Consider the following 22,944-nt stretch of genomic DNA (forward strand, 5'->3'; position numbering starts at 1 on the left):
AAAATAAAAGAAAAGACCATCGGACGAACATTCACTATCAGGTACAACCAGACGAAAAACATTCGCTAACAGAAACGTTCGGATGAACATTCGCTAATTAGCGAAACCGAAAAAAAACGAAACCGATCTAACAAAAAAAACCGAGGCGACGGTTTTATCGGTTTTAACCGATTCTTCAAAAAAAACCGGGACGACGGCGGCGAAGCGAGATCCGACAGAGCTCAGACGCCTGTCTATTTTGATCAGTCAGATCACCCAACTCACATACCTATCCCTGGGCGACAATTGTTGGTAGTTGATCCGGCCATCAGTGGAGTCTAATTGTGCAAGGTCCTCATAGACGGTGAGAGCGGATTGAACACCATTTACATCGACACTCTGAAGGTGATGGACATTCCGATGTCCCGACTGAGAAAAACCAACCTGTAGTCCCACGGGTCATCCCTGGGAAGAGAGAGAATTCACTTGGATAGATAGCTCTATATGTCGTGTTCGGCGGCGAAACAATTTTTAGGAAGGGGAGATTGACCTTCAAGGTGGTGGACTTCGGCAGTGCCTATCATGCCATCCTAGGTAGGCCCGCTTATGCGTGTTTCATGGACAGACCATGTTATGTATATCACAAGCTTAAGATGCCAGGGCCAAATGTCATGATCACCATATTAGGGAATAGGAAAATAGCTGAAGAGTGCTTATAGAAGGGCTCTCAAATAGCCGATGTAACAGCCTGGTTTTTAGCCCTTTTCTTTTTCTTTTGATTTATTTAGTTTTTGCGCTGTTTTTCTTTCTGGAGTGGTTCTGTGGCCTTGCCACCTGGGAAATCATCCTCATTCCCCCTCCCAAGTCATTCATAATTCTCAGAACCTTGCCAAGATCATGTCACTTCACTCGCTAACCAAACCCTAAAATCTTTTTCTAAGGAATATTCCTTTTTCTATTAAAGGAATAACCCTATCTGCCCTAGGTTGTGAAGCAACCTATATTTCTGTCACTCCCAAAAATCCCAATTAATTCTCATAATTTCTTTGGGTCATATGTTGCGCAAATATGCCCAAACTTTCCTGTCCTAGCCCAAGAATAATTCCCCAAAAATTATTCTTCATTTCTGTCCAGTGTGGCTTTCTATGAAGGAAGTGCCACCTATCCTTTCCTGATTGCTCCCAAACCTTTTGGGCATTCTCTTATGTTCAAATCATTGCCTCATGCCAAAAATCAACTTTATTTTCCTAGCCAATCTTCCTCAGCAATTTTTCAAACTTTTTGTCAGACAGAAGGCATTGTGAAGGAAGTACTAGCTAGGAGTTTGCAAATGAGTTGAAATTTTGCACACTCCTTCATGTGCTCATACTAATACACTCCTCCAAAATTTCAGCTCCATCCCTTGATCTATGTGAGCATAGGATCAAATCTTTGACTCTTTCAATATTTTCAGGTTCTGAAGCAAGTATATTTTATATTGCTTCATTTTGGCTGAAAATTTACCAGAGCATTCTCTTTACCATAAAACATCTGTCCACCAATTTTGGGATGAATTTTTAAAGCCAATATTTCTCTAGAATTTTTGCAAGTTTCTGGAAAAAGGGAATAGCTGTGAAGGAAGTACCATTTTGGTGAATCCATTTGGTGCAAACTTTTTACAGCATCTTCTTATGACCAAATCACGAAGCCTTGACAAATATCAGCTCAAGTGGCTTCTCCATGTGAGTGCACCTTCCTGATCAAGTTTCTGGACCCATAATGTGAGTTACAAATCAACTATATTAGTTTGTGCTCAATTATGCCCCCAAACCTCCAGGATCATAGTCCTTCCGTATTTAATCATCGCAGACAACACCATTTCACCCAATCAGTTTCTTGTTGATCAATAGTGCTCTGCCAAGTTTACTGCAGTAAACTTCAGACGATGGTTACCATTTAACCATAGCACCCCAGATCAAGACATGGCCTCATCAATGCTCCATTTGGGGAGGACTATTAGCTAGACAACGTTTTGGGTGTTGTAGAACATTGAATGCCCCAGTTCGCGCAGTGACCACGATGATGGTGTGCCTGTGCACGTGCTCTGTGCGCAGTGGCCGCGTCCAGGGCGCCGTTTCTGCTTTGTCCGCTCCCCTCTCATCGTCTTCGCGCGCGTGACCATGTCTAGGGGCTTCACCTCATCATCGAAGTTCCCCTAGACCCCTCTCCCCCTCCGTCCGCTTCCTCACCGACGCAAACCGCCGCAAGCCCACGGGCGAACAGTGGTGGTTTGGCTCGGAGCTCACCGTCTTCTTCCTCCCTGCGCTCCCTTGGTCGCCTCTTCCCCGTGAGCTCTCCCTCCTATTCCCTCTCATGGCCTAACCACAAGCTCATGCACGTGCACATGCGTCCGCGGCGCCGTCCACGCGTCCACGGCGACGACAGCGCGACACACCCCTCCCCTGCCTATATAAGGCCGTTCCAAGCGCGTTTCTCCTCACTAGTCGACCTCACTCACTCCCAGAAGCCTCCCTGACCCCTTACCTAAGCTCCCAGAGCTCCCGAGCCCTAAAATGGCCGCCTCAGCCGCCGACGGCCTCTGCTCGAACTCGAGCGAGCCAAGCTCCCTTCCCTCCTGTCAGTGTCAAAACCAGCGGATCTCGGGTAGGGGGTTCCGAACTGTGCGTCTAGCCCGGATGGTAACAGGAGGCAGGGGACACAATGTTTTACCCAAGTTCGGGCCCTCTTGATGGAGGTAAAACCCTACGTCCTGCTTGATTAATATTGATGATATGGGTAGTACAAGAGTAGATCTACCACGAGATCAGAGAGGCTAAACCCTAGAAGCTAGCCTATGGTATGATTGTTGTTCGTCCTATGGACTAAAACCCTCTGGTTTATATGGACACCGGAGAGGGCTAGGGTTACACAGAGTCGGTTACAATGGGAGGAGATCTACATATCCGTATTGCCAAGCTTACCTTCCACGCCAAGGAAAGTCCCATCCGGACACGGGACGAAGTCTTCAATCTTGTATCTTCATAGTCCAAGAGTCTGGCCAAAGGTTATAGTCTGGCTATCCGGACACCCCCTAATCTAGGACTCCCTCAGTAGCCCCCGAACCAGGCTTCAATGACGATGAGTCCGGCACGCAAATTGTCTTTGGCATTGCAAGGCGGGTTCCTCTCCAAATTCCGTGTACCTGTTTAAATAGTGTCCGGCTTCTTGTGAATGTTGCGCTCCTTGGCTTCCACACCCAATAATGGCCACTTTCCACGTGTCGAGCGAATGTGAAGAGCCAGGATGTTTTTACATTTACCCCCCTAGCTGTGCGAATGAGCTTCCTATTAAAGAGACAAGGATTCAAATCCAAATCACACCATCCTCCCTTGGTGAGCCTTCATCGGAGCGCATCCGACAGAGATCCATTCCATCATGGCCGGTCGACGCAGCTCCTCCTCTCGCTCCCCTAGCCCCAAGCTTGGAGATTAGGAGAGATGTTCCGTCCCGCATAGCAAATTAGTGATGCTTCAGACCAAGGGATTTCTTCCCCCAGCATACATGGTCCCGGTTCGAGCCGGGCTCGCCACCTATAATGGCGGAGAGCAAGCGGAGAGCCTTCCCAATCCCTCCAAGGGAGAGTGGGTATGCCTTGTCCCTCATTTGGTAAGAGGGCTCGGATTTCCAATTCATCCGTTTCTCCGGGGGCTCCTGGAGTACTATGGCCTCCAGTTGCACAACCTTACGCCTGCCTCCATATTGCATATCGCGGGCTTCGTAGCCCTTTGCGAGCTGCTTTTGGGATGTGAGGCTCATTTCGCGTTGTGGAACAAGCTGTTCTGCCTTGTGCCCCGTTCTCGGAAGGGGTCAATATATCACGACCGGATATCTATCCGGAACCCCAAGGAAGACGTCCGAAGACTGACCTTCAGAATGGTTTTATATAGAAGACGTCCCCCTCCCGGACCCTATTCGAATCGGCCTCCCTGAGTTCGACAACGCTCCCTTGAAGAAGCGCCGGAGCTGGCGTCCATGGTGCCCCCAGGAGGAAGATGACAGGGACGTTCTTTACCTGATGAGCCAGATAAGTTTGTTAGCTCGATCCGGATTGACCGTGATCGAGGTCATGGCCACATGTATTATGCGGGGGGGGGGGGGTGCAGCCGCTTCAGTATAGAGGCCACCCCATGTGGGATTGCAACAGGGAGGATGACGCCACTCGCTACGGCCGTAAAGGGCCGGAATCGGTTGCTGCTCTAATAAAGATCTTATCCACTTTGTACAAGGGAGAAGAGGAGGAATTCCTCTGCGTCAACCCGTAGGGAGGATTTTCTATGTACAATCCTCTGAGCTGGGTAAGCGGACACTTTTTCTCGCCCATCCATTTCATATTTCCATAGTTAAGTATTCAGTCTAGTGATTTCAACGCAGGAGGTGCGCCAGGATGTAAGGGAGATAAACAACCCTCCTCCACAACCCGAGGACCCGGAACGGTCCCTTGACCCGGCCTCCCAAGAGGATCCGGACATATCTGTGGAGCTGATCGATGGGGTATTTTACCAATTGAGCAATGACAACGCCTTGGTGGCCATTACGGCCGATTACCCTGGGCTACTTCCAGCCTCACAGGTAACTGAGACCGAAGTCCCAGTACTTTGAAAAGGGATCCGTCCTTGCGTGTTTTTGATTACCGTATAACAACCGTGTTTTGCAGGGGAGGTCCTCGAGGCGGAAGGCCGAGCCTGCGGCGACTAGCCAACAAGGGGCCGCGAGACTAGGCAAGCTGAAAATACACGCAGTCCGGATTGAGACACCGGCGTAGCGGTACGGCACGTCGTCTTTATTCCAAGATATTATTCTCAGAGGCATACTAACGCCCATGCCTTCTTTTTAGGAAAAATAGCGCTCGTCAGACTATATCCGGAGAGGCTACTAATCGTGCCTCCACCAGCCAGGCTCTAAGGCCGGATTTGGAGGCGGGAACGAATACAAGGCGTGCGTCGAGCGCTCCTCCAACAGAGGATGCGGACAGATTGTCCGCCACCAATTCCGAGGTGGAAAGTGCCATGAACCACAGGCATCACCGGACTGTTCTTCGTGACGCTTGTTTCTCCCAAGAGGCATTGGATGCCTTCAACTCGGGAGATGCGTACCTCCGTGCCGCTCAAAATGGTCTAGCCAGAGCCACGGAGCAGTATGTAAAAGACATACGGGTGAGAAAATTTGGTGATTATATATATCAGTAGCCCCTGAGACTTGAAACAGTTAGAATAACTGATTTAAGGATCATTTGTTATGCAGGTTCTTACAGAAAAGAATACCCAACTGTCCCAGGAGCTGGAAGAGTGCAAAGCCCAACTTCAGGCCGCACTAGTCGCAGCAGGGGAGCCCAAAGAGACCCCCTCTGGTACTATATCCTTCAAATGATAAGTATCATATAAAGTGCAGCGTATATGCAGATCTGACGGTAAAATTGTAGATGACGCTGGAGTAAATCTGGATAAGCAATAGCTCCTACGCCAGCTAAAGGCCGGTGAGCGCGTGCTTACGAGGGTGAGGCAGGAGAAGAATGATCTTCTAGATGCCAACACCAAGCTGGGCGTGGAACTAAAGGATGTTCGTGCCCAACTGTCGGACTCCGTTAAGGAGAATCGGCGGCTTCGACGCGGCATATTTAGTAAGTGCTTGAACAAACTTTGAAAAAGAGTTCGGCGAGGAAGTTGGCTGACAGAATTATGTCTGTAGGTATGCTAACAGGTTGTCCTGTAGAGGAAATGCCCGGTTCTACGGGTGACCTTCTTCCCGAGCTGTCACAACTACACAAACGAGTTCGGCAGGTGATGCAAGGCGTCGCCCAGGCCTTGTGGCCATCCGTCTCCATGCCCGAAGGCCTTGGAGAGTTTGTAGAGAATCTGAAGGGAGTGCGGCAGCGCTTCAGATTATGGAAGATATCGGCCTCCCGTCAGGGCACCAGGGAAGCCTGGGCCATGGTGAAGACGCGGTACACGAAGGCTGACCCAAACCACATGGCCGAGGTCGGACCTATGGGGCCCGATGGGAAGGAGATCCCTGTGAACTTAGTATACGGCCAAGTAGAATTGGCCGCAAAGTATTCCCAACAGGACTGTAGACTAGACAGCCTATTGGATGGTATTGAAGAGGAATTCAACAAGTCAAATTGACTATGTAATTTAAAGTGACATGTATAATGCCTTCTAGCCGGATTGTAGATCGTTTGTCGTGGCGGACCTTTTCGCTTCAACCTCGGGACCCGACGGTCTGGAGTGTATCCGAATACCCTCTCGGTTATGTAAGAACCGGGGCATGCATGGAGACCAGGCATAGGGGTCATTAGTGCTTGAACATACAAGTGCCCAACTAGTTATGCTATATTACATGGTTAGTAAGAAACATCTTCCAGGGAGAATAGTTCCATTAGGGGTTCCTTTCCCTGGGAGGCATGCCCTAAAGTGCATGTCCGGACTGCGAGAAGAGACGTAGAAAAAACATCTAGGGGCGCATAAGTAAATAAGTGAAAAATCATCTTTAGTTCACCGACCGAATATTCCCTTGAGAATGCTAGCTTTTGGCTTCACCCAGTCTGAGGTACACATCCGGCTGACCCGGCAGCAACAATCGCAGAGGTGCTCCCCTTATGCCCTAGCCGAATTAACGGGAACGTAGGGCATAAATACAAGAGCCAGGCAACCGAGCTTGGCCAAAACATAAGTCATATCGATGCATATAATGGTGAATAAAGGGTACATGTGGAAGGATAACACATGTGTTGGGCATAAAGCCCATATGAATAAGCTTCTGTTAAAGAAGCCCCTAGGTATGATGAGCACGGATAGCGCGTCAGTTGCGTGCAAACAAGGCACAAATGGGCCTTTAAAGGCTGTGAGAGAAGAGAAGGGGAGAAGGAGAAAAATATAAGACAGATTGTGTATAAAAAATGGACAGAGGAAGGAGACGAACACAGAGTCCGGTGCTAGGCGTAGAATCTTCGGAGTCGGGCTGCGTTCCATGGGTTCGGCTCGAGTCGATGATCCAATGCATCCTGGAGACGGTACGCTCCACCAGTCAGGACTTGGTCAATAATGAAGGGACCTTCCCACTTGGGCTTGAGTTTATCCTTTTTCTTATCCGACAGGCGTAGAACTAACTCGCCAACATTGTAAGTTTTTGGCCCGTACTTCTCTGCTTTGGTATCTTCGATCCTGTTGTTGATAGAATGCGGAACGGGCTTTTGCCAAGTCACGCTCCTCCTCTAAGGCGTCCAAACTGTCCTGTCGATCGAGTTCGGCTTCTCTTTCTTCGTACATGCGCACTCGAGGTGAGTCATGTATTATGTCGCAGGACTCCCTCACCTCCCTTTTCCACCACCAGTAGATCCATCAGATCATACCGAACCTCCCCACTTCTCCATCTCTCTCCGGAGCCAACGTGGTCGCGCACCACCGAAGTTGTCCGCTGCAGTTGTTCTCTACATCAGTGGCGCGCCGCCATTCCACTCCTCACCGGCGTGCGGGTAGCCACTGGATGGGTGTGGCTCATCTCCCTGAGCGCGCCGATGTGCTGCATGGCTCGGGGGATGGCCGGAATCGGCCAGGCGAGCGCCAGCGCCCGTGACTTCCCTCTGCTCCGCGGGGGAGCACGAGGAGAAGATGAAGACGACGACCCCTTCCCTCCAGTTGGCGCGTGGACTCCGCGACCCCACCTGTCAGTGGCTCTAGGCCCGGTCCCGCCTCTGGTGATTGGATTAAGTGGAGATGCAAACACGTGAGTACGTTTTTGTTTTCAGAAAGCGTATTTTTCTTCTCCTTCAGCCAAAGTACTGTTTCCTTCTGTGAAAGCATATTTTCTCTCTGTTTCAGCGAGTAATGTGTTTTTCAGAGGAGAAGACGTAGACCTGCAAAGTGCATCTTTCTGTTTTTCTGTCCAGGCCCAGTTTGTGAAGTTTTTCTTTGCAAATAGGTCCCTGGGAGAAAACACTTCACAACTTTTTACTCCGAACTCCAAATGAGGTGATTCCAAAGCCCACTTCTTTGTTTCGTCAACCCCGTTCCGGCGGAATCGTTTTCACCATGTTTTCACATTCTGTAAATGACCATTTTGCCCTTTTCCTTATTTAGCCCCCTCTGAGAGAGAAAGATTTCCGGCGATTCGTTCCGCGAGGTTCTCGCACTTTCTCCCAGTGATTTCTTCCACCCTAGGCAAGCCACTCCTACCATTTGCATGATTGCAATTGAGTGACATGGTTTAAATTATTTTAACTTGTTTAAAATATTGTTTTAGTTACATGTTATCTTGTTCATGGCATTTCTGGGAGTATTGTTTTGATCTTGCTATTGCCATGATATTTGCTTGGAGATCTAGGACTTATATTTTGATGATTATGTGGATGACATGTTGCCTTTGGATTCTTAGTGGTTATTATGATTATTTTTCATGTTGATATCTGGTATTATATTTCGGAGTATTACTTTGGATGACATGTTGCCTTTGGATTATTAGTGGTTAGTATTATTTTCATCATGATGCTAGCTGATATTATATTTTGGAGTATGATGTTGGAGATGATGCTTGCATGTTGATCATAGTTGGATAGCTAGTTCTTGCTATTTGAGTAGTAGTAGTATCGTTCTTGGATTCATCATGATAGTAGTGTTATGATATCCTCGGAGTATCTTGTTATGATGCTTGGATTATTTGTTGGATATGCTATGACTTGGATTATAGGTCGATAGATGGTATCGGAGTATTAGTTAGCATAGTTATATTTTTGGGGTTAAATTCCGTCATTAAGTTGGTCAGGTGCCACCGAACTGGGCTTTTCCAGTGCAACCACATTTGCCTTTTTGGGAAGGCCCTAATGCGATGCTATTTTCATGCCTCTCACCGGTGCCTCCAACGAGGGAAGGTTATGCGCGGGCTCTACCCTAATCAGGTAGGACAGCATAAGCCTTGTGTGCCCGTTGTTGTGAGTGGTATACCTTTGTCCCCGTTTGGGACCGTTTTTGTTTTGCCACGACGGTGGTCGTTGGTGCCTTTGGTAGGCACGGGGCCACCCATGACTGAACCCAAAGGGGGTGTTGGTTGGAATGGCTGGGAGATTGTCATGGCAGTAGATCGGTTTTGTCGGAATGCTGTTGGTCGATCCGAATGGGAGTGCGAGGCCATGGATTCTATGGTGTGGGTAAAGTGTGCTACCTCTGCAGAGTGTGTGTGTTTAATCTATAGATAGCCGCGTCCTCGGTCATGGGGATGAGTTCGTACTAGGTCACACTGTTCGATCAACACTCACATGATGGAATGACTTATAGGTGATTTATATGTTGATAAATTGAGCAGTACAGTTTGGCAAGATGATGATGATGATGTTGGGATGATCTTGAGGATGATTATCCATTTTGTGATGTGGTCACGAGGTGATCATGTGGATGTTCCATTTGTGATCCGTGAGTGATCACCGTTTGGTTACGAGGTAACCTGTTGAACCAAGTGTGGTTCCGTTTGTGATCCATGAGTGATCACCGTTTGGTTTGGATCACGGGATGATCGAGATGGTATATTGCTTGGCCGGTTAGCCAAGAGTGATATGGTTATGGAGATCTGAGATGGTGATTTATCAGTATGATAGTAGTTTCATATCATGCTTAGTAGTTGCTTCATCCTAGTAGTTGTTAATTTAATTAACCTGTTTAATGCTATGTGATTGTCTTGCCTTGATTTTTATGGTTGTTGTGAGCTTGCAAGTACATTCAATGTACTGACATGGCGTGTCTTGCCAGATTGCAATTGATGTCATGATTACTTGATTGCTTGTCGAGGTTGCCGCGCGTGCGAGCTAGATCGTGTCCCAGCCAGAGTCCCTGCGGAGTGGAGTTCACCGCCTTCATCATTGTTCCGCTGCTAGAAGTATTCCGCTGCTACGAGTTGTTCCGCTGCTAGCATAGAGCAAGTGTGGTATCGCAGGCGTAGCGTCGTCGTCCTGATGTGCTTCTTTGTAACATCAGACCCTTGTATTATTATTCTTGTAATAAGAGCCGATTTGTTCTATGTCAAGTAGTGATGTATTCCAGAGACTTCTCCTTGATCTCTAGGCTGGAATACGGGCGTTCCGGTTTCTCTGAGCCAGGGTGCCACAACGCTTGGTATCAGAGCAGGTCTGGCTATAGGACGCCCTAGTCTGTGCGAGCGGTAGAAATCATTAGTTTAAAGTTTGGCTTGTTTATTGTGTTTGGTTGTTGCATTTGTTTGTTGCACAGCATTGTAGGATCGAAAGTATGTCTAGAGGGGGGTGATTAGACTACTTGACCAAATAAAAATCTAGTATTTTCCCAATTTTCAGGCTTGGTAGATTTTAGCAACTTAGCACAAATCAAGTAATCAACCTACACATGCAATTCTAAGAGTATAGCAGCGGAATGTAAAACAGTTGCATATGAAGGTAAATGGAGGAGTTTGGAGGGAGCAAACGCAATGTAGACACGGAGATTTTTGGCGTGGTTCTGATAGGTGGTGCTATCGTCCATCCACGTTGATGGAGACTTCAACCCACGAAGGGTAACGGTTGCGCAAGTCCACGGAGGGCTCCACCCACGAAGGGTCCACGAAGAAGCAACCTCGTCTATCCCACCATGGCCATCGCCCACGAAGGACTTGCCTCACTAGGGTAGATCTTCACTAAGTAGGCTATGTCCTTGCCCATACAAACTCCTTGGTTCAACTCCACGATGTTGACGGAGGCTCCCAAGTGACACCTAACCAATCTAGGAGACACCACTCTCCAAAAGGTAATAAATTTTGTGTTGATGATGAACTCTTTGCTCTTGTGCTTCAAATGATAGTCTCCCCAACACTCAACTCTCTCTCATAGGATTGGATTTGGTAGAAAGATTATTTGAGTGGAAAGCAACTTGGGGAAGGCTAGAGATCAAGATTAATGTGGTTGGAATGGAATATCTTGACCTCAACACAAGTGTAGGTGGTTCTCTCTCAAAAATGTATGTTGGAAGTGTAGGCATGTTCTGATGGCTCTCTCCACAAATGAAGAGTGGGTGGAGGAGTATATATAGCCTCCACACAAAATCTAACCGTTACACACAAATCACCAAATTGGTGGCACCGAATTATAAAACTCAGTTAGGCCGATTTAGTTCAAAATGTGAACGTTAGGATTTTTGGTGGGACTGACATGTCAACTCGGTGGGACCGATTCCATTAGGGTTAGGGCATAATGTAATCTTCGTGAGACCGATTAGACAAACTCGGTGGGACCGATTTTGGTAATAGACAAACATAGAGTTGGTCAGGCAAACTTGGTGGGACCGATTCGCTCATCTCGGTTAGATCAGAATGTTACGAAGGGGAAACAGAGAGTTTGCATTGCAATCTCGGTGGGACCGATCGCTCATCTCAGTTGGACCGAAAAGTTACAAAGGGAAACAGAGAGGTTGCAATCCCATCTCGGTGAGACCTAGATCCCTATCGGTGAGACCGAAGTGAATAGGGTTTGTGGCAGTGGCTATGTCAGGTGAACTCGGTGGCGCCGGATAGAAGATTTCGGTGGGGCCGAGTTTGACTTTTGGTTTGGGACTTATGTGGATATTAGAAAGTAGTTGAGGGTTTTTGGAGCATATCACTAAGCATTTTGAGCAAGTAACTCATTAAGCAACACCTCACCCCCTTTTAATAGTATTGGCTTTTCCTATGGACTCATTGTGATATTGGATCACTAAAAGTAAAATGTAGAGTCTTGTGCTTTGAGCTTGAGCCAATATTTTGTCCTTACCATTTTGAGGGCTCCACATTCTAATCCATGTCGTGCCAGTCATTGAGCTTTCCTGAAATATTTATCTTAAAATAGCATTAGCTCAATGAGCTATATGTTGTTAGGAATTAACAAAACCACCCAGGGATAGTTGCACTTTCAATCTCCCCCTTTTTGGTAATTGATGACAACATATAGATCAAAGCTTCGACAAATGATCATAAGATTGAAAAACATCGTCGCTTTGAGAAGTATGTGATAAGCAAGAGCTCCCCCTAAATTTGTGCATTATTTAAGATTTGCTTTTGAATGCAAATGCACAATCGATTAGGATCATGGGTTACTCTTCCATGTCACATACATCTTGGTGGAGCGCTCAAAATGATAGAAATTAAAAGCATGCACTCATCACCAAGCAAGTGAATGATCATATATGATATATAAAAGATAGTATCATCCAAACAAGCATTAAGGTAGCAAATGATCAACCACATGATCAAACAAGTATCTCACAAGGACATAAAGTATCTCACACAATAAAAGGTTCAACCAAAAGCAAGAGATATAAAAAGCAAGACACTCTCTCTCGAAGCATATGATGTATACATATTTCTCCCCCTTTGGCAACAAGTTACCAAAAAGTTTGAAAATGCATAGTGCTATGCGCCTCTCAGGCTTGGTCTTTGGGAGGTGGTGTAGAGAGAACTCCAAGGACGAAGGCATCTATCGATGTAGTTGGATCTGGTGGAGTGGGTGCTGGAGGTGGCACTGGAGCTATAGCTGCTGGTGCTGACAATGTAGCTCTAGCGTCTGAAACTGGCACTACAGCAGACCTCGGACCTCGTGGCACACGCTGAAAAGCATCAGTAGTTGCCTTCCCTCTCCTCTCTTCTGCTTCCTCCTAAAGCTGCTCAACTGTAGTATGTATCTCAGTTACCTTGAGATCAAGATCATAGAATTTTGTCTCAACAATCCTCTCCAGGCTCTCCTGATTCTGAGTTAGGGTGGACAAGAACTTCTCAATCCTCATTGTAGCTTGAATCAGATAGCCTAATAGATCTTGCTTTCTCTTCAGGAAAACTTGAGATGCTTCTTCTTCACTTGGCTTCCTTGCAGCTTTCTCAGCCTTTGCCTTGGCTTTCTTTTCCTGGACTTGAGCAGATGTGGGGTCTTCCTCATTCATCACAACAGTGTTGTCTTCAAAATCAGGATGTAAGGGTAGATGCTCCTTGTCCAGCAAATAAGTTCCCGTGCCCATCTTAGAATTGATGAGCACCTGAATATGTGGAGCATACCGATAACTTCTCTTTTGATCAGCAACTCTCCTCTTGATTGTTTCTACAATCAAACTCATAACCTTGAACTTCTGAGGGACATCAAAGATTTGCAGCATGTTGATGGAGTGTCCTCTGATCATCTTGTGATCTCCTGACTTGGGTAGCAATGTGTGCCTTAAGATCTAGTTAATAGTAAGCAAACGAGACAACAGGAAATGTACAGATCCAAGCTTGTGTGTCTCCAAAGCTTTATGAGGGATCTCTTTCTACATGTTTGCCATGGAGTTGTGGTCTTTCTTCTTGGTGGCACACACATCCAAGTCATCTTCATGTTCTTTGGGGGCATTGATTAGCTTGGCCCACTCCTCAATTGTGGATTGGTACCTAGTACCCTCAGACATCCATACTGTCCTCCCATCTAGATGGAAGTGGGCAGTGGAGTAATACTACATGATCAGTTCATCATTCCATTTTGTGAGATTTTTTCCAACAAACTCATCTACTCCACATGCTTTGAAGCTATCATATACTCCTGGGAAGTGATCTTCATTCTTCTTGATGTATTCCCAATCAACCCATTTCATGTCACATACAATGGGCTTCTTGTCAAGCAAAATTGTCTCATAGAAGTCTTGTTGTTCCTTTGTATGGAACCTGTAGTCAACTGCAGTCCTCCTCCTAACAGCATAGGGATTAGACTCTCTCCACAATCTTAGTCCTGCATCTTTCCTGATGTGCATGTCCTCAGCGACTAGATGAGCATCATTGTGGTCAGGAATTTTGGGCTTCAACTTCCTCAAAACATGGGATTCATCATCCTCTTCTTCAGCTTCAGGAACTGGGGCCTTGTTCTTTTCCTCGGCAAGTATACTCCTGGTGTTCCTCTTGGGTTTAGAAGGCTTCTGAGCAACAATCGTGGGAGCAGATTTGGGCTTAGATGGAGTAGCCCCTGATTTGATAGCATCTCCTATGAGATTCTGAGACTTGGGAGCGGGTGCAGCATCCTCTTCCTCTCCGGCTTCTTCTGGATCTCTCATAATGGAGGATCTAGCAAGAACTCTGGAAGTGGTCTCCTTGACATTTCCTTCCTCTTCTTTCCTTCTCCAGCAGCCTCTTCAGTTGGCTTGGAGGTTTCAGCAGTTGAGGCTATAATGTTTAAGGTTGGCACCCTCTTGGCAGGGGCCTTCTTGTGCAAGCCAGGCTTAGTTGTGGCAGATGACCCATATTCTTTCTTCAACACCTTCTTCTTGGAGCTGACTTCCTCCTCAACATTCACATAGTCCTCATCTTCAGAATTTGAGGTTTTCTTCTTCCTTTACCTTGTGGCTGCTTTGGGCAAGTTTCTTGGTGTGCTCCTGCTGCCCTCATCAGAAGTGCTAGAGGGACTAGTGCCCTCACTCAATTGCACTTGTTCTTCAGACCTGTTCTGGCTGTCCCTTTGATCAGACATCTCTACAAACTTACTGACAGCAAACCCTGTGAATAGATATAGATGAGGTAGAGTGGATGAGCATCACAAAGTGCAGAGTTTTTGCAAAACAGATGACTTAAAAACTTAGTTTTAGTTTTCCATAGAAAGCATTTCGGAGCTACTAATTTGTAAACTCGGTGATACCGAAGTAGCTTTTGGAACATAAACAAGTGAACTCGGTCAGACCGAGTCACAGTTTGGTGGCACCGAGACTGCTAGGGTTTCACAGAGAATCGAACTCGGTCACACTGATTTGTAATTTTCGGTCAGACCAAAAATGCATGTGCTATGGCCTAAGCCAAATTGGTGAGACCGATTTCTACAATTCGATCGGTCCGAGATGAGTCCGGCAGAGACCTAACCCTAAATTTTCAAATCCAATCTAATCTAAAGGAAGTTTGCAGTGGATGGATTGTTTGCATACGTGGTCATGATCATGGCAAAGTAATGTGCTATGAATAGGAGTTAAAAGAATAGCACAAAGGATTGAACTCGTACCCTAGTTCGGCAGAGTTCGCTACGGCGGCAACGCAGGGGCAGAATTCCGTTGACGGTGATGGAAACTAGCGGCGGGAGGTCGCTTGCGGCGAGAAGACGATTCGGAGACCCGAGGCGGCAGAGTAGGATATGCACGGGCTGAGAGGTTTCTAAGAAATTTCCAAAATATCACCCGTGGGTTTATATATCCCGACCCTATCAGTGTGACCGAGTCGAACAACTTGGTGGCACCGAGATGTAGAATCGCAAGCGATTACTGCAACTCGGTGTGACCGAAAAGTTCAAAAGGGTTGCACCGAGATTGAAAACCTAGATCAACTTAGTGATCTAGGTGTGGCCGAAATGGATGACTCGGTCATACGAAAATACACAAAGAGGTTTTGGAAGTTTAAGTCTATGATGAATCGGGGACTCCAAGTGCTCCTCACACAGAGTGGTTCGAATATGACTTGATCAAACATTGTGATGTAGCATGAATAGAGTTTGAGACTAGAAAAGTATAGATAGCTAGAGGGAGTTCTTAGGCATTCTTGTCCATCCATTTGGCAAAAGAGAACAAGCCAAACAATCAAAGGAACAAATGGATGTCCTTGAATGAGTAAAATATGCAACCAACATGCTCACACAATAGAATGGCAAATGAAATATGTGACAAAACATGCACAAGCACTCTAGCATCTATCAAGCAATTTGGCGCTGACTAGGTCATCTATATATGAGTATATTGACTTAGGAGTCAAATGAGAACATTTGATCATAGGTCATACTCATCGTTTAAGCACGAGTGGGGTTGCCACTTTTACATAAAGCATTGTTGTGCTCACATAATTAAAGTTGCTTTAGCTCAATTGATTAGAGTAAAGCTCCCACTAGATGTGATTTCCCCCCTAAGAGGGATGAACTAACCTTGGGTTTTGTCGATGACGACTTCATGTAGGTGTTGAAGATGTAGATGCTCAATGTTGATGTAGATCATTCGGAGCAATCCTTTGGAGTGAGTTGCACTTTCAATACCTATACGGGTTAGTCCCACAAGGAACAAACAAGGATATCCATAGACATAGAGTGATATTCACATGAGATGATGTCCATGAATTCATTAGGTTACCTTGTGCCTTGTCTTACCAACAAGAGGGTTTGTGACTCCTTGAACTAGTGCAAGATATGGAAGTTGTTTTCACTTGTCCTTGCCAAAATGATAAGAGTGATGTATGTTGGCGGAGTCACCCTCAAGAACTCTCTAGTTCTTCTTCTTAGGGATCCACACCATCTTGATGGGAATCCTTGGAGTTTTAGTCGTACTTGATGAAGTGGAACTTGATGTAGTATTGGGAACCCACTTGACCAAGGCCTTAGGAGCTTCTTCAAATTCATCAATCTCCTCTTGAAGCTTGTCGTTGCCTTTTAGCTTCTGGTCTTATGGTGGAAGATCATCTTGAGCTTGTGTTCCTTGGAAAGAAGTAGGATCATACTTCTCTTGTTGAGGAACAGAATTCGTCTTGGGGTATCGATCTTCTTCCCACTCAATTCCATTGGCATTGAACTTTCGTTCAAAACCAACACCTTGATTCTTCCGGTGTCTTCCATGCTTGCGTACAATTTCCTCAAATTTCTTACTTCCGGCAAGACTCTTGTAAACGCCTTTCTCTATAATTCCCTTCAATAAGCTATTTTCTTGCTCAAATGTAACTTGGCTAAGAGAATCATTAGTGGAATCAAGAGAACTAATAGAAGTAACAACATTGGATTTAGCATGATTGTTGTTACTACTAGAGGAAGAATCTTTCTTGTTCTTGTTGCTAGATTTAACTTGTGGCATGTAAGTGGACAAGAGTAAATGCTTAGCAATGTAAGAAGAACTTTTCTTGTGAAGATCATCCTTGATTTATTTTAAGAACTCATGCTCTTGCTCAAGGTTGAGCTTTTCAGAGCGTAGCTTCTCATGAGTCTTTAAAAGTTCTCCATGATCTTCCAAGGTAGTTTCATGAGCTAACTTAAGAGTGTTTAGTTCTTTTGTTAGACGCTCAATCTTCTTCTTATCATTGTCATTTGTTTTATCTTGATTAGCATGATTAATAGCAAGTTCATCATAGTTTTCGTAACTAGAGTTGTCACCAAGTAAATCATCATCACCTAGCAAATCATCTTCATCACTATTAAAATCAACATACTCGGGGTGTGTTAACTTTGGACCTTTAGCCATAAAGCATCTTCCAATTCCTTCATTTGGTGAGTCAAATATGTCATAGGAGTTGGTTGACACAAGTGCTAGACCGGCAACACCTTCATCTTGAGTATATTCGGAGTCGGAGTGATATCTTCTTTCGGAGTGATTGTCGGAGTCGGAGCCGGATACCCGTTCACCAACATGAGCTTGATGTCTTCGTTTTGTGTAGCTCTTTGATGACTTGTCCTTCCTTTCCGAATCCTTGCTTCTCCGTGATGTTCTTCGTTCATAACGGTCATCTCTACTCCTTCTCTTTCATGGTGGTGATTATTCTCTTCTACTTCTTATTTTGGGAGAATCTTCTCTTCTTTTGTAGGGAGTCGTGCACTCATTGGAATAGTGTCCGGGTCTTCCACAATTGTAGAAATTGCGCTCATGACTAGAAGATCTTTTGTCATTGTAGGACCTTGACTTGGAACTTCTTTCCTTGCTTCTACTCTTGTAAAACTTGTTGAAGTTCTTCACCATTAGGCTCAATTCTTCGTTGAAGGTTTGTTTCTCACTTGATGATGTGGGAGCATCACATGAGGCTTTGTAAGCACCACTTGATTTGTTGTGAAACTCTTCCTTATCCTTGAGTGACATCTCATGAGCAACAATTCTTCCAATGACTTCCGTTGGCTTGAGATCTTTGTAATTGGGCATCATTTGGATCAATGTGCACACGGTATCATATTTTCCATCCTAGGCTCTTAGGATCTTCTTGATGATGAATCTATCGGTCATCTCTTCACTTCCTAACCCGGCAATCTCATTTGTGATGAGAGCAAGCCTAGAGTACAGTTCAGCGACACCTTCACCATCCTTCATTTTGAACTTGTCAAGTTGACTTTTAAGCACATCCAATTTGGATTCCTTGACGGAGTCGGTACCTTCGTGCATATCAATCAAAGTATCCCAAATTTCCTTTGCATTCTCAAGATAGCTGATTTTGTTGAATTCTTCGGGGCACAATCCATTGAAGAGAATATCACAAGCTTGAGCATTGTATTGCAGCATCTTTAACTCTTCTGTGGTAGGTTCACGGTTCGGTTCTCTCCCATCAAAGAATTCACCTTGCAAGCCAATACACACAATAGCCCAAATAGCGGGGTTATGTCCAAGAATATGCATTTCATGTTATGCTTCCAACTAGCAAAATTAGTACCATCAAAGTAAGGACCTCTACGGTGGTAATTTCCCTCACTAGACCCATACTCTCCTAGGTTGTGAAACCAAGGCTATGATCACCAAAAGCTATGGAAATCAAAGCAAATGGAGACCAAAGCTCTGATACCACTTGTAGGATCAAAAGTATGTCTACACGGGGGGTGATTAGACTACTTGACCAAATGAAAATCTAGTCTTTTCCCAATTTTAAGTCTTGGCAGATTTTAGCAACTTAGCACAAATCAAGTAATCAACCTACACATGCAATTCTAAGAGTATAGCTGCGGAATGTAAAACAATTGCATATGAAGGTAAAGGGAGGAGTTTGGAGGGAGCAAACGCAATGTAGACACAGAGATTTTTGGCGTGGTTCTGATAGGTGGTGCTATCATCCATCCACGTCGCTGGAGACTTCAACCCATGAAGGGTAACGGTTGCGCAAGTCCACAGAGGGCTCCACCCACGAAGGGTCCATGAAGAAGCAACCTTGTCTATCCCACCATGGCCATCGCCCACGAAGGACTTGCCTCACTAGGGTAGATCTTCACGAAGTAGGCGATCTCCTTGCCCGTACTAACTCCTTGGTTCAACTCCACAATCTTGACGGAGGCTCCCAAGTGACACCTAACCAATCTAGGAGACACCACTCTCCAAAAGATAATAGATGGTGTGTTGATGATGAACTCCTTGCTCTTGTGCTTCAAATGATAGTCTCCCCAACACTCAACTCTCTCTCATAGGATTGGATTTGGTAGAAAGATGCTTTGAGTGGAAAGCAACTTGGGGAAGGCTAGAGATCTAGATTTATGTGGTTGGAATGGAATATCTTGACCTCAACACAAGTGTAGGTGGTTCTCTCTTAGAAAATGTATGTTGGAAGTGTAGGCATGTTCTGATGACTCTCTCCACAAATGAAGAGTGGGTGTAGGGGTATATATAGCCTCCAAACAAAATCTAACCGTTACACACAAATCACCAAACTCAGTGGGATTGAATTATAAAACTCGGTCAGACCGATTTAGTTCAAAATGTGAACGTTAGGATTTTCGATGGGACCGATTCCATTAGGGTTAGGGCATAACATAATCTCGGTGAGACCGGTTACACAAACTCGGTGGGACCGATTTTGGTAATAGACAAATAGAGAGTTGGTCAGGCAAACTCGGAGGGACCGATTCACTCATCTCGGTTAGACGGAAATGTTACGAAGGGGAAACAGAGAGTTTGCATTGCAATCTCGGTGGGACCATCGCTCATATCGGTTGGACCGAAACGTTATGAAGGGAAATAGAGAGGTTGCAATCCCATCTCGGTGAGGCCGAGATCCCTATCTGTGAGACCGAAGTGACTAGGGTTTGTGGCAGTGGCCATGTCAAGTGAACTCGGTGGCGCCGGATAGAAGATTTCAGTGGGGCCGAGTTTGACTTTTGGTTTGGGACATATGTGGATATGAGAAAGTAGTTGAGGGTTTTTGGAGCATATCACTAAGCATTTTGAGCAAGTAACTCATTAAGCAACACCTCACCCCCTTTTAGTAGTATTGGCTTTTCCTATGGACTCAATGTGATCTTGGATCACTAAAAGTAAAATGTAGAGTCTTGTGCTTTGAGCTTGAGCCAATAGTTTGTCCTTAGCATTTTGAGGGGTCCACTTTATAATCCATGCCATGCCAATCATTGAGCTTTCCTAAAATATTTATCTTAAAATAGCATTAGCTCAATGAGCTATATGTTGTTAGGAATTACCAAAACCACCCAGGGATAGTTGCACTTTCAAGCATGCATATAGCCTTTGTATTTTTTGCAAACGGTTTATCTGGTGAGTGTAGATGGTATCGGCTCGGATCCTCTACATCTCAGCCTTTACATTTCTCCAGTTTTCTTTTCTTGCTCGTTCTTCGGTGTTTGGCATCATATCCGTCCCAGCAGACTGATGCCGAGTGATCCTAACACTATTCGCAGAAATGGTGCTCAGGTATCACATCGATATCCTTCTTTCATCCCCGCCTATCATTTCAGTGATAGACATGCTTCTATCCCGGATCGTCCTTTTTATCTTGTCATGTTAGCAACCCTAAATGGTCTCAGTCATCATAAAATGGGCAATGTCAGCAGCCGCAGTTTTTCCCCACTATCCTATTTCTTGGACGAGTACGAATCTTTTTCCGTCCACTTGATAATAATGTGGTTGCAACCTTCATGTCTGTAGAGACCCGACCTCAGACGGTCAAGTCTCTGTGCTTAAGTGTCATCCCTGGATCGGTATGGTGACACACATAGTACTCGAGGATTTATAACAGAGGTAAATGACATGTACAAAATAACGTAAATACTATTAACTCAATCCATATAGCGGAAGTAACAAAGGTTGTGGATTCCCATCAACACCAACGACAAAGTTGAGTGTAGAAATCGTAACCCTAACGTATCACTTACTCGTCGTAAGAATCCTGCAACATGAGATGTTGCAGCCACAAAGGGTTAGTACATTGAATGTACTGGCAAATTCACACCATAGGATAATGATGAATAAAGGCTATCACTACATGCATATTTGGCTGGTGGAAAGGCTCTGTGGTTATAATGTTTTTTCGAAAAGCCAATTTTTCCCTACATCAAAGAAATATATTTTATTTAACTACAAAGTTGGTTGAAAATATTGAGAAGGTTCCTCCAACTCAATCCCAAATTAACATCAATAACCCAACAAATTATTTAAGTAACGTGATGAGATCAATATGATAATCCAAGAACCAGATACTCAAGATGTCCATAACCGGGGACACGGCTAACCATGATTAGTTTGTACACTCTGCAGAGGTTTGCACACTTTTCCCCACAAGACTCGATCGCCTTCATTGTATTTCTCGCACTACATGGTGTTTGAGAAACGGATGACCGAGACACGGTCTTTCAGAAACATTAACTCTCTACTCTCGGCAGACCATACCAAACCTACAACCCACTACCTGCTGATCCACCTCTTCAAGAGCTTCACGTAACTTACTCAACTATGCTAGAGCCCATAATAGCTTGTGGCTGCACATGGAAGTTTCTAGCATGAATAATCTTATGATACCTTAGAGCCTGGGTGGTGGTCCATAGGAAGATCATACGGGTACTCCGGGATTTCCAAAAATATAGGCAACACTGGGTACTCCAGGTGCCTCAATCCACCCAGATGTGTATTTAAGTTGCCACCTTAAGTTGAACCATTAATTAACATTCTCACATCTGTCATGGATTTCACTCACCCAAACCACGTCTACGAGCATAGCATAGCAATATAAGCAATTCGGATAAGTAACTCCCAAGGGTTTGAATGTAACAAGGCAATAGGTTCTACCTCATCAATTACCTCCCAACCCACATGTTAAATCACATCCTAACCATGCAATGTTTGAGGATTGGAACTAATGCATAAAAATTGGGTGATAAAGGGGTATGATCAAAGTGTGAACTTGCCTGCAATGTCGATGAAGATGAATCGCACTCAAAACTCTTGATAGTTCTACTCGTCACACTGTTGGAAATATGCCCTAGAGGCAATAATAAAAGCATTATTATTATATTTCCTTGTTCATGATAATTGTCTTTATTCATGCTATAATTGTGTTATCCGGAAATCGTAATACATGTGTGAATAGCAGACACCAACATGTCCCTAGTAAGCCTCTAGTTGACTAGCTCCTTGATCAACAGATAGTCATGGTTTCCTGACTATGGACATTGGATGTCATTGATAACGAGATCACATCATTAGGAGAATGATGTGATGGACAAGACCCAATCCTAAACATAGCACAAGATCGTATAGTTCGTTTGCTAGAGTTTTCCAATGTTAAAGTATCTTTCCTTAGACCATGAGATCGTGTAACTCCCGGATACCGTAGGAGTGCTTTGGGTATACCAAACGTCACAACGTAACTGTGTGACTATAAAGGTAGACTACGGGTATCTCCGAAAGTGTCTGTTGGGTTAACATGGATCAAGACTGGGATTTGTCACTCCGTATGACGGAGAGGTATCACTGGGCCCACTCGGTAATGCATCATCATAATGAGCTCAAAGTGACCAAGTGTCTGGTCACAGGATCATGCATTACGGTACGAGTAAAGTGACTTGCCGGTAACGAGATTGAACGAGGTATTGGGATACCGACGATCGAATCTCAGGCAAGTAACATATCGATTGACAAAGGGAATTGCATACGGGGTTGATTGAATCCTCGACATCGTGGTTCATCCGATGAGATCATCGTGGAGCATGTGGGAGCCAACATGGGTATCCAGATCCCGCTGTTGGTTATTGACCGGAGAGTCGTCTCGGTCATGTCTGCTTGTCTCCCGAACCCATAGGGTCTACACACTTAAGGTTCGGTGACGCTAGGGTTGTGAAGATATGTATATGCAGTAACCCGAATGTTGTTCGGAGTCCCGGATGAGATCCCGGACGTCACGAGGAGTTCCGGAATAGTCCGGAGGTAAAGAATTATATATAGGAAGTGCTGTTTCGGCCATCGGGACAAGTTTCGGGGTCATCGGTATTGTACCGGGACCACCGGAAGGGTCCCGGGGGTCCACCGGGTG

Source organism: Triticum urartu, chromosome 4 (assembly GCF_003073215.2).
Source record: "Triticum urartu cultivar G1812 chromosome 4, Tu2.1, whole genome shotgun sequence".
Taxonomy (NCBI): Eukaryota; Viridiplantae; Streptophyta; class Magnoliopsida; order Poales; family Poaceae; genus Triticum; species Triticum urartu.